Raw genomic sequence first — 13369 nt, 5'->3', positions numbered from 1 at the left:
ACCTAGCTTTCCTACTCACTGATGTTTTGCTGGTATTTTAAAATCTAAACCTACAGTGTCTTTAGCATTTTAGATTAAATCCTATCATCATATTTGCATTATTTGTAATGGCTGTCCATTACGGGTTACATCAGGTGGATTGTGCTTATGAAATGTTCTTCATTGTTGGCTAATAAATAACTCCACAGTGGATACGGTTAAGTGTAAAGTTTGTTACTGTTTGATGAAAACTACTGTCTGAGATTTTCTCTTCCTCCCACAAGATGTGGAACAAATGAGAGAGGGCCTGTGGTTAGATGAATGGCGAATAAGATATCAACTATATGGAGTTCCTAACACATTTTTCCCTAAATTGAATTTTGCATCTCTTCTCATCCAGTGCAGATCAAACCAAGCCTTTCCAAAGTGAGTGTGGAGAGCGGGGGTCGAGCACATGGTGAATGCTATTGTGTGACTCCTTCTCCAAATGCGTCAACTCAGTCCCTTCCTTCCCTTGAGGCAGCATGAGAAAAGGGAAGATTTTGTATCTTCTTCAATGCAGAATTTTCTCCCCTCGAAGGAAACCAGAGGACCAGAGGATAAATGTTGCTTATAGAAAGCTTTCGGACTATTTCCTTAGGATCGATCCCAAGATGAGCAGCTCCTGAGTCAAGGGGTGTCAGGAGTTTATAGCATGGTGCCAATCTACTTTCCAAAAGAGTTGTACCTATTTATACTCCTACCAGCCATCAATGAAGCTGCCCGTATTTTAAATTGGCCTAATTGCATAAGACTTGGGGAAGTATATTTAGCATAACTGTATTTCAATAATAAGCCCAATGATTAGAATTCGTTGACTGTTCCCCAGTAGAAATTGCCAAAACCCAACTAATCAAATTGGGTTTTAGCACCCTTATATAGAGGGGGGCTGTCTGAATTGAATCAGGCACCAGTTGTAAAGCATGAAATTACTGACTTTGTTTAAATCTAACTGCAATTTATCTGTAAGAACAGCACTGAGAGGTGACATTTGTCTTAGTGAGTTTCCCATTCATTTCCAGAGCTGGAGTTCATCAGTCATGCAGTGCAAGTGCACGATACATGCAGATGAATATTTATTATAGATGATGGAGTATCCTTCTGGCAGCATAATACACTTCATTCACTTGAAAAGGGAATTCAAACAGATCCATGATAGACTGCTTGTGTGCCTGGAACGGCCTTTCACCTTCCCTCAGGAGAAATCTGTAGAGAAGCTGCCACCGTGGTGCCAGGGAATCCACTTGGGTAGTGTCTACTTGCAGAAAAAAATTCTTTATGCTTGAATTCAGCCAATAGTTTGGAACAAAACTGTGTGATTGAATGTAATCCACTGTTGGAAATCTTTTTAAAGTTCACTAGTGAAGACACAGATTGGGCATGACTCACTGAGATTCTACGCACTAGAAAAGGCTCTTAAAATAAAGCATGCATTTCCAACATTGATCTGACACTGGAGGTTAAGTGCTTCTTTCTTAGGAAATACAGGATCAAAGACAATGAAATGACAGGATAAAATATACTCAGAGCATCGCTTTTTCTCTTTTTAATTTAGAAGCTACTCCTCTTCCCAGGAGAGCAAAGGAGAAAAATCACTAGAAAAATAGTTCTTCGTGCCCATTAAGCTACCCTTTGTTTTCTTTCACTGACTGATGGGCATCTTGTTCATTAAAATTGTGTTGGTGCCTTCTCCTTTCTTCCCACTGTTTATTTACACATAAAAAATAGATGATTTCAAGGACTCAAGTCTCATACTGCTAAGGCTGCCTGAACCCTCCGTGCAAGCAGTAACCTCTGTTTGCAGAACCTCTGGGAGTTCCCTACAGTGTACAACGGTGTATTCCAGTGGGTGTGTTTGTGGAGTGTGGACAAGGCTGGACTACTGAGGACAACCAGTGTTACAACAAGCCTCCCTTGTCTTATTTTAACAAAGAAGAATCACCCTGATGTCCCGATCCCCAGACACATGCCTTTCCCATTACATCCTGAATGGAAGTTACATGAGGTGCAGTGAGCCTTGGAGACTGAAACCAAAAGCACGGCCATTGAGGAAGATTAAACTCAACTTGACCTCCAAGCCTGCTGGACAAATGCTGATTAGAAAGAGGATATGTGTATCTAAATTGCATTCTATCTCTATTATGGTCTAATGAGATTACTAAAATTGCTGTTTGATAATTCGTCAACGTGAAAATGTGTCCACTTATCTCAGCCCATAAAAAAATCATTGATTCAGTCCTTCAGTATGGGCTTTGCCAAATGTTCATGGGCAGATGGTCAGACCACTGAATTAGAGTAGGGCCGGAACTGCCTCCGCCTTTCCCCTCTCTCTCCACTTCTCTGTTTTCCATCTCCAAGCAAGTATTTGTTTTGTTCCTATCGTGTGTTTAACATTCTCTGGCTTCTGCCTGTACTGCTTTCTAACCGACGATCTTGGCCAAGTCACATGAAAAAGTCTCTGAACTTTGGTTTTCTCTGTTTGATGCATAGAGTCATTGAGGAGTGCAAAAGTTAAGGCATCTTGTAGGCATCAAGTGCTCTATAAACATGACATCTGATGCCCACTTGGATCAAGGCTTTTACTATGTATCATTGAGTGCTTACTATGTACTAGGCACTGGGATGGGCTCAGGGGATATGGAGATGAATACGATATCTCCCTGTGCTTCATACTCTTCAGTTCAGTGTGGGAGATGGACTTAGAAAGAGCGTGTGCAGGGGAGATGGTGTGGGAAGACAGCATCTTATAGATAAAAGAGCACATGCCAAGGCCCTGAGGCGAGGGTGGAGAAGGGGTACCTTTTGCCTGGTGGTTATTTATATAGATCCTCCCTTACCTCCTCCTTCCTTCTTGAGCCAGCCCAGGTGGAGCCCCCCTAAGTGATCTTCATGGATGGGTCTTAAGGCACTGTCACATCACTGCTGGTAAGGAGAGGCTGAAACTGGAAGAGGAGGAAGAATAGGGAAGGCGTGAGAGTGGCTTGGGAGGAGGCTGCTTCCCTTCCAGGTGTCCCTTTTGCTGGGGACTGGGTGGGCTTTGGCTGACCTGGCTGTGGGGCCTTGTGGTGAAAGCACTTACCTGGTCCTGGAGAAGGAGAGGCCCCTGCAGTTGTTTCTGAGACGTCACAGCTGGAGCTCTCCTTGGCCCCAGGACACAGGCAGGCAGTGGAGTCAGACTGACTGCTGTGCGTCACTATTTATGTGAGCTAAAGCAAGTTAGTTAAACCCTTTAAGCCTCCATTTCCTGGTCTGGACAGTGTGAGTGACAGTGACAGCTGTGGCGTCATGGGGTTGCTAAGTGGCCCGTAGACTCAAAGGGCTTATCCCAGGGATCCACTATACAACAAGCCTGTAGCAAATGTTTCTGTTGTGGGGCTTACGTGTCTTCTGGATTTTGAGAGAATTAGCTGGGGGAAGAAAGAGAAATGGCTTCATCTTCCCCTGTGTGTTTCATTTGCTTCTTTCAGTGGGAGAAATGCTTTTTTATTTCTTTTTTTCTTTTTAACAAGCCAGCAGCCAAGGGAGAGGCACTCCAGCTGTCATGCCAGCTGCTGCAGATGAGACTTCCCTACAGGTGCCTTTGTGAGGGTTTCCCAGCAGGGGTTTGCAGGCCATGCTTCACCGCATGTGTGATCTTTCAGGCCTTCTGTCCAGTCGGCCAGGCTGGGCTCTGCTGCAGTAACAAACAACCCCCAGATCTTAGCAATATATAATGACGAATGTTTATTTCTTCCTTGTGCTACCTGCCCATCAGGGGTTAGCAGGGGGCTTGGACCATCTTGGTCACTCAGGGGTCCAGTTGATGGAAGCTCCATCCTGAAATAGGCTTTCATGGATATCAAGGCAGGAAAAGAGCATGTGGGGAATCTTGTATTGGCTCTTCAAGCTTTCCCTGGAAGCAACACACAACACTCTGCTCACATTTCACTGGACAGAGGTAGTAGGGTATTCCCACCATGTCTGGAAAGGTTGGGGAACCAGAACTGTTGGTGAGCAGCACTGGGACCCCCAGTTGCCGTTTCCCTTTCTTTCTTGCTAAGGGAATGCTGACTTAATTAGGGTGGCAGTATGCCAAACCTTAGGGGACAAATCACTGCTGTTCTAATGTAATTATGGTATTCCAATTTCCATTTGACAGAGATTGGTCTAGACGAGAGGTGAGCATATGATCCAGCCCAGACCTAAGAGACATCTTGCTTTTGGGCTTCCTGATAAAAAGGGAAAGTGGCACAAAGAAAGTTTCTTTTGCTCTTCCCTTCTTCCTGACTGGTATTTGGTTACATGATTATATGCTACTTGGAGCAGTGGCAGCCTTTCTCTAACCATGAGGGAGAGGAATTGCACTGTCATTACTATGTTGCCAAACCAAACCTGGAATTATTTCCTAGACTTATAGGCTTCCCCTTAAGTGAAATAATTAAATGCTGTTGTATAATTTAAACCCTTCCAAGTCAAGTTTCTATTCTTACAGCCAATACAATTGTAGTTTACTACCTTTCTCAACTGACCTCCCAGCTGACTCTTTCTGTGAAAAATGCCCATGGTCACTGAAATAACCTATGCTCTCTGTCTTTGCATGTGCTGTTCCTTTGGCAGGAATGTCCTTATCTCATGGCCAGCAATTACTGATTCTTAGAGGCTTAGCTCAAGCATTCTCCCTCTTTGCTATTCTCCAAGGCAGAGATACAGAGTAAACCAAGCTCTCCCTCTATTACTACTGTGATTTATACATATAGCACCAGGTGACAGTTGTAGTGAGGCTAGCCACCATAAGCTGAGCCATTCTCTGGACCAGGCACTGGGTTAAAATCTTTGTGAACATGGCCTTGTTAATCCTTACCTAAACCCTACAGAATAGGGGCCTTTAACATTATATTATTAATGAGGAAGCAGGCACAGAGGTGCAGGTATGCTAGGGTGACTCAGGTAAGTAGGCAACAGAACTGGGTTTGAACTCAGTGCAGTCAGACTCCCTGGTGCAATGGAACTGTGACTATAACAATTGCTTTACCTGTCTGTTTCCCATCCTGGCTGGAAGATGTCTTGAGGGATCAGTTTGCGTCTTATTCTATTTGTCTGGCACAGAGGAGGGACTCAAGAGGTACCTGTGGAATGGCTGAATGGTTAGTTGTGCCCAATATATAGGGTGCAGGCCGGAAAGGTGGTGAACTTGCTAGGATTGCTTTGGCTGCATTGAACAGAAAACTAGATCCTTTAAGAAGGCTGGATATTAGAAAGGCATTTCTTCATCTCATGTTACAGGCAGCATGGAGGGAGCTGGGTGGGGTCAGCAGCTCAAAACTGTCACCATTTCAGGTCAGCCCCTTTCTCTCATCACAAGCATCACCAGTGAAATGACCCCCACTCTGGAAGCCAAATATCTTGTCTCGCAGATATGTCTGGAAAGACAGAGGTTATAGCTTGAGACCTGACTGTGGGTCGTTCATCCCATACCATCTGGAAAGCATCACCAACCCTGGTTAAGTCCTGAGCAAAAGCATTTGCCCATGTGAAATCTCCACTTTGAATAAGTGAAAGTAAACATATGGAATCAAATGTCTGGGGATGTGTGCTGGTTTGAAAGGAAGTATGCCCCCTAAGAAAAGTCGTGTTTTGATATAAATCCCATTTCTTAAAGGTAGAATAATCCCTATTCAATACTGTATATTTGAAACTGTAATGAGATCATCTCCCTGGTTGATGTGATTTAGTTAAGAATGGTTGTTAAACTGGATTAGGGGATGACATGTCTCCACCCATTTGAGTGGGTCTTGATTAGTTTCTGAAGTCCTATAAAAGGAAACATTTTGGAGATTCAGAGAGACTCAGAGAGAGCAGAGAATGCTGCAGCACCATGAAGCCAAGAGTCCATTGGAGATGAAGAAGGAAAATGCCTCCCGGGGAGCTTCATGAAACCAGAAGCCAGGAGAGTAAGCTAGCAGATGACGCTGTATTCGCCATGTGTCCTTCCAGCCGAGAGAGAGAAGCCCTAACTGTGTTCGCCATGTGCCTTCTCAGCCGAGAGAGAAACCCTGAACTCCATCAGCCTTCTTGAACCAAGGTATCTTTCCCTGGATGTCTTTGATTAGACATTTCTATAGACTTGTTTTAATTGGGACATTTTCTCAGCCTTAGAACTGTAAACGAGCAACTTATTAAATTCCCCTTTTGAAAAGCCATTCCATTTCTGGTATATTGCATTCTGACAGCTAACAAACTAGAACAGGATGTTACCTAGTCATGTGATCTTGGGCAGATCACTGAATTTCTTTGGACCTTCGATTATTTTTCTGTTAATTGGGAGTTTGGGGCTCTGTGGCTCCTTCCCCCAATATCAATGCCACCTTGAATTTTCTGCTGGGTATGTGAAGACGCATTTCCCAGCTTCTCTTGCAGCTAAGTGCGGCGGTGTGAGTGACCTCTGGCCGATGGTGTCTAATGGAAGGAGTCAATGATAGCTTGTGGGGTCCTCCTCAAGACTCAGCTCCAGGGCATCCTTCATGCCCCCATCCATCTGTGCCTGGAAAGTGATGTTGCCATCTTGGACCACAATATTGAGGCCACAGATAGTGGGCAACATGGAGCCTGGGCCCCTGGCCCCCCAGTACCCTGTTAGCCCTGGACCACTGACCAGTCTTATTTGAGAGAGAACTACCACTGTCTTGTTGAGGCTAGTGTTGTTTTGGGGTTTCTATAACTCACGGGTGAATCTCATTCTAACAAATAGGCTATGCCAGTGTTTCCTAAATTTGCCGAATCATAAGAATCATATGAGGCACTTATTAAAAAAAATGGTTCGCTAGCCCTTCCCCTGGAGATGCTAGTACGTAAATTGAGGGTGGGGCTGAGGAACCTGTATTTCTAATAAGCACCTTAAGATGATTTTTATGATTAAGCAGGTTTCCAAAGCAGTGGGTCAGGAAGATGACGTGTTTGTTTGTTCATGAATATGTGCATGTGCTTATAGTTTGTTTATTTTTTTAAGTTCCCTTGGCAGTGGTATGGAAAGTGTTGTGAGGAGCTAGGGACTGGGATGAAGAGAACAGGAGGGGACTGTGGTCAAAGTCCAGGTGAGTGGGGATGAGGACTTGAACTCGGGTCAGAAGAGCTAGGAAAGCAAAGCACAATTTCACTCATCAGTTGGCCTTGGTGACCGATGAGGATTGGGAGATAAAGGAAGAGTCTTGGGTAATTCCCCAGCCTCTGGGTTGGGTGACTAGACAAAGCAGGTGAAGAGGCAGATTTGCAGATTTGGGGTGGAAGATAAAGAGGCTGGTTTGGGAGGTGCTCAGTTGGAAGCACTGATGGGTGGAGCTGTCCAGCTCAGTTCTGATAGGAAGGGCCCAAGGACAGCTGGTTGTAGCACCTGGAGGGAGTCAACAGTTTGGGCAGGAAGAGGACATCCACCCAGACTTCTTGAGTCCAGCCAGGCCACTGAGGCTAATGTCCTTTTTGAGTCTAAAAATTTTCCACTCTTTGTGTGGTCATCTGGTCTTCCCATCATAAAGCTTGATGCAGGAATCAAAGCAATGAGTGGGAAGATTTATTCATTCATTAAATCATTCATTCATTCATCAAGGTGTAAACTCTAATATATACCAAGAGCTGAAGATAACGTAATGGAAAAGATGTGATTCCTGCCTTCATGGAGCTTTGATGGAGTGGGGAGTCTGATAGAAAAATAAGTAAAAATAAATACAAATTTGAACTATAAGAAGTTCTACATAGGACTCAAAACTTTGTTCACAAAGTACACAGAGTAGAAAAGTGAACACAAAAGATTTGGAGACAAACGAAATGGACTGGAGCCTTGGCTAGTCACTCTGGCTACACAACTTCAGGTAAATCATGGCCTCAGTTTCCTCATCTGTAAAATGGAGGGTGGTAAGTTCACGTCCACACCTTACGGTTGCGGCATAGTTGAGGCTAAACTGTGTGGTGGCAGCAAACCCTGGCCAAATCTCAGCAGCCCTCAGGAATGAATATGTGTTTCTCATTCACATTCCACATGGGTCGCAGGTCTGTGGCCACTCTGCCTTTGTCCTTTTCTCAGGAAGGACACCTGGCATCTGGGACATTGATGTTCTTGTGGCAGAAGGAAAAGAACAACGGTGGAAAGGAGCTTCTTGTTGCTTCTGCTGGAGCACGGCATACGCGTCCCTGCAAGTTCCACTGACCAGAGCAATTCAGGTGGCTCAGCCTGAGGTCAGTGGGGTAGGAAATTCCCTCCTCCTCCTAGGAGTGCACTAGGAGAGCATGGTGGGAAAGGGCAGCTTATTTTGATTGTATGATATGACATATATACAAAGCAAAGAAATAAAAAAGCAATAGTTTTCAAAGCACTCTTCAACAAGTAGTTACAGGACAGATCCCAGAGTGTGTCATGGGCTACCATACCGTACTCTCGGATTTTTCCTTATAGCTGCTCCAGAATATGGGAGGCTAGAAGGAATAAATATTTTTTTATCATCACAATTGACTTTTTTTGTGAAAAATAACATATATACAAAACAATACATTTCAAAGCATAGCACAGCAATTAGTTGTAGAACTGATTTTGGAATTTGGTATGGGTTACAATGCCACAAATTTAGGTTTTTACTGCTAGCTTCTCTAAGATAGTGGAGACTTAAAAGAAATATCAATTTAGTGATTCAGCAAATCATATTCATTTGTTAAATCCTACCTTTTCTGTACAACTCCACCATCACCTTTGATCTTTATATCACACTCTTTAGGGGTGTTTGGGCTATGGCCATTCTAACTTTTTCATGTTGGAAGAGGCTGTCAATGATATGGGATAGGGGGAAAGAACTCGTTGATGTTCTAGAGAGGCTGGGCCTTCTAGGTGTCAGGATTTATCTTTTTCAGGGACCCATCTGGAGGTTGTAGTTTTCTGGAAAGTTATCCTAGTGCATGGAACTTGTGTAGAATCTTATGTATTGCTCTAGGTGTTCTTTAGGACTGGTTGGAATGGTTTTGGTTGGGGGAAAGGACAACTTTTTTCTTTTCAATCTACTAAATTTATTTTAACATTTGTTCCCCCTATTATTTATTTATTTTTAACCCATATGTTTTACTCATCTGATGATAAGGTAGATAAAAGGAGTATCAGACACAGGTTTACACAATCACACAGTCACGTTGTGAGAGTTATATCATTGTACAATCATCTTTAAGAAACATGGCTACTGGAGCACAGCTCTGCATTTTCAGGCAGTTCCCTCCAGCCTCTCTATGATACCTTAACTAAACAGGTGATATCTATTTAATGCATAAGAATAATCTCCAGGATAACCTGTCAACTCTGGAATCTTTCAGCTATTGACACTTTATTTTGTCTCATTTCTCTCTTTCCCCTTTCAGTTGAGAAAGTTTTCTCAATCCCTTGATACTGAGTCCCAGCTCACTCTAGGATTTCTGACCCACGTTGCCAGGAAGGTCTACGCTCCTGGGAATCATGTCCCACATAGAGAGGGGGAGGGCTGTGAGTTTGCTTGTCGTGTTGGCTGAGAGAAAGAGGCCACATCTGAGCAACAGAAGAGGTTCTCTTGGGGGTAACTCTTAGGCCTAATTTTAAGTAAGCTTAGCCCATCCTCTGTGGGGTTAAGTTTCATATGAACAAACCCCAAGATTGAGGGCTTAGCCTATTGCTTTGGTTGTCTCCACTGCTGGGACTACTTTTAAAAAGCTCTTTTTTTTGAAGTATATATAAAAAAAAAAGCCTGCAGAAAGCTGTACATATTGTGGTAGCAACTATTTTCTAAGAATTAATACAACAGAACACAAATGTGAAGATAAGTGTTGGTAAACATGTAAAAGTGCTTTGTACAACATAAGTTTCAAATGCAAGCATTAAAAATTCTCCAACTAGCTTCAGTCCTGTTTAGGAAATGATTCCAATTCCATTGAATAATCCATTGATTAGTGTCAGTCACCTATCTGATAAGATATTAGGAGTTATGAGGAAGGCTAAAGGATGAAGAGGAAAAAAATTATCGATTAATGTTCCTGTTTTTACAGATGTAGAACTCAAACCTTAAATGGGTTACATAATTTGCTCAAGGGCACAGGACTAGGATTTGAGCCAGGCTCTGTAACCACTGTGGAGCTGGGATGAGTCCACCTGTAGCTCAGCTCCCTCTCATGGAAGACATTCTCATGGGAAGTGGGAGAAGCTACTCCGAAGGCAACTCTCTCTCTCTTGAAGACAGAGTGGAGGGAGGACCATCAGTGTATTTGGAGGCCACAGGTAGACCCTTCTGACACTACTTCCCAGGGACCAAGAACTGCTACCCTGAAGGCTGGATGGGTAAATACTGCAGACTGTGAGACAACCTCTTCATTGCTAATGACCTTGATGTGGTTTACAGAAGGCTTGGGGTCATGCTGCTGAAACCAGTCTCCCTTACCAAAGAGGAACGAGAGAAGGAGCACACAGCTGGGCTCTTCAGGTCAGAGCTAGAAGGAGCAGGGCTTCTTTTCCTCCTTGAATGAGAGAGTGAGAGTGACCTGTTCCCCTGGGAACCCAGGCTGGTGACTGATAACCTAGAGGCCTCCATACTGACCCCAACTTGCCAGCCTTCACTGACTCACATTTTGACTCCTGGGAGAATTCTCTTCTCTTTCCAAAGCTAGATTCAGATACCAGGAGGCCAAGGTATGTTTACCTGTCTTGGGCATACATTTGCCTATGGCACTACGGTTGACTTATCTATGATTAAGTGGCTTCTAAAGGAACAGCTTGTTGAGTCTGTCACATGTTATCTTTCTCTCTGTGTTATTTCCTCTACTTCACATAGTCCCAGTGGCCTTGTGTAGGCTGAGAGTTGCTGCCTTGCTGAGCGAAGGGGAGTGGTAAGAATTATAAGCAATCCCTAGACTGAGCTGGGAGAACACTGATTTGGATGCAAAGAAAATTCTGGGATAATTGTATTTGTCGTTCATTGAGTATTTTACTATGCAGACTTTGTGCTAAGAACATAAGCATTATCTCATTAAATCTTTGCAACAACCCTGTAGGGTTGACACTGTTGCCATTTTATGGATGAAGAGAATGAATATTAGCAAGGTCATGTAACAGCACCAAGACCACCCAACCAGTAAGCAGCAGGGCTGGATTTGAATTCAGGTCAGTGTGGCTTCAGAGCCCATCCTTATAAATCTCTTCCCCAGGACGTTGGGTTATTGTTCACAATTATTTCCTCCCTGCCCCCTCCCCGTAAAAGGACTACAGATGCCCCCCACCCTTCAGTGCCATGTGACTTGCACTGTCTCCCATGAGTTTACTTGATGGGCTTTGGGTTTGTCCATATGACTTCCTTTGGCCAGTGGCTGGTGAGCAGATGTGGCTGTGGCCTATACTCTATCCAAGCAGATGCCTTTAAGAGTCATTATGGGTTTCTGCCAGCCCTCTCTTTCCCTTTGCCTTGAGGGTGGCACATCCCACAAAGGGGTGCTTTTTCTGCCTGGATTCCAGCATAGGACACATGTTACAGTGCCATAGTGGTGGACTGCAGCCATTAATGTGTAATATGAGCAAGAAATAAGCATTGTTCTTCTAAGCCATTGAGTTTTTTGGTGCTTTTTTGTTATCAAGCCGAAACCTGACAAATACATCCAAGGATGTTCTGAAACACATGGATAGTATAGATAATATTCTCCTTAACATGGTCTTAGATTTGATTCCCATTTGTGCCACCATGGATGGGTTGGTAAAAATATCTTTGAGAATCAATTTAAGTAAAAACACTTAGTGAATTATAAAGTTTTATATTAATATTCATTAACACAGTTGAGCAGTCCTTGTGGTGATGTGGAATTTAGTTCCACTATATTTTAAAGTCCATGCACTCATGGATTGTATTTGTGTCTATTTTGCTCAAAACTATGTAGTGTGTGGCACAAAGTTGACATCAAGTAACTATTTAATGAGTGAATGGATGTTAGAAGAGGTTAGGCAATGATAAGGTGTTCTGTGAGCAGGTACATTTTTGATATGATTAGTTAAGCTAGCTTATTTATTATAGGACCTCTCAGAGATTTGAGTGCTTCAATGTGAATTATGAATCTCCAAGGTAGGGCAAGTCTAGTAGGCAGCATTTCAGAAAATTATTTGACCACAGAACTCTTTTCTTCCCAGGAACATCTCCTAGGACCAATGTTCTGAGGAACATGCTGGTGAGAGAGTGGGAACACAAGCATAGTGCTCTGCTCCTTTCCCATCTTATTCCCTGGAGTGGAACTTTACCTGGGGTCAAGAAAGGCTCATTGGAATTAGAATCTGATCTAAAACTGAGTGGTTGCATTTCTGATCATTTTTGTCTGAGAAAGGCTTCTGTGCTGCCAGGAATGTCACATTGCTAATTTTTACTTCAATTTCCTCATCTGTACAATGAGGGGGAGCATCATCCCTTCCTGTCTCATACTTTAGAACAGATGGGATTAAGCAGTAGATCAAACTCCTTAAGAAGAGGGTCTGTGGCTGATTTAACTGTGTCTCCAGCACCTAGTTCATCGGCTGGCGTTTGGTAGCCAGGGACCTGGCCACTCCGTACAACAGACGAGTCCGTATTTACCTTGGTCTACCTTAGACATGTGTTCCACTGGGGGCAGCCAACCTGTTCCTCAGAGGAGTCTGCCTGTACAGTAAGAAGTCACAAGGGATTTGGCAGACACGACTGGTTTGTAGGCTGACCACTCCGGCCCTACTTCTTTGCTAACAGCCCACACTGTGTACACCCTCCTCTGAAGCTGTGTCCTTCAGAGGGAAAGAATTAGTCATTACGAAGGCCTCATTCTCCTCGACAGTGATTGGCTCAAGTATGGAAATGTAACACATTTTGGACCCATAAGATGTGAGGGGAAATCTGCTTGGATGACTGGGAAACATGCTTTTTAATTAAAATGAAGACATCAGAGAGGTGTTGTTTCCTCCATTTGTGACATTTTCCCTTTCCTTTGCTGCTGTTGTCGTGTCCGTGCATGATGCCTGAAACTGTGGCTGCCATCTTGTCATCACCAGGAAAGACGGTGCCAGCAGGGAGGATGGGAGGGAAGGTGGGAGGTAGCTGTGTCCTTCCAGTGTCCTCTGAGGTTCTGACTTAGGCAGTCCTGGAATTGCCACACAAAACTTTTGATTTTGTGAGATAGTGAATGTCTTTATCATTCAAACCATTTTAGTTGGGCTTTCTAGCACGTGCAGTTGAAAGCTTCCTTAGAGACCAAAGGCGATTCAGAAGTGAGTAAATGTGGAAGCTATTCTCAAAGATTGCAGAGCCTAGTTGCGGAGGCAGGGAGTGAACAGTGCGTGCCAGGATGTGTGGTGGGTACATTCATGCAGTTATAAGCA

The 13369-nt window shown here is 43.7% G+C and overlaps 1 long non-coding RNA gene across 2 annotated transcripts in view; it reads left to right on the top strand.

The window, feature by feature from the left end:
* LOC143686506 (uncharacterized) overlaps positions 1-11021 on the top strand; it is a 43551-nt gene extending 32530 nt beyond the window's left edge. For both annotated transcript variants that reach the window (XR_013177208.1, XR_013177207.1), the window contains exons 3-4: positions 8072-8223; positions 10392-11021. This is a non-coding gene — a long non-coding RNA (uncharacterized LOC143686506). The remainder of the gene's footprint in view (positions 1-8071; positions 8224-10391) is intronic.
* The last annotated feature ends 2348 nt before the right edge of the window (positions 11022-13369 follow it).

Source organism: Tamandua tetradactyla, chromosome 6, assembly GCF_023851605.1.
Source record: "Tamandua tetradactyla isolate mTamTet1 chromosome 6, mTamTet1.pri, whole genome shotgun sequence".
Lineage (NCBI taxonomy): Eukaryota > Metazoa > Chordata > Mammalia > Pilosa > Myrmecophagidae > Tamandua > Tamandua tetradactyla.
Note: the sequence above shows the minus strand (reverse complement) of the source record. Positions and strands in the feature narration are given on the sequence as shown.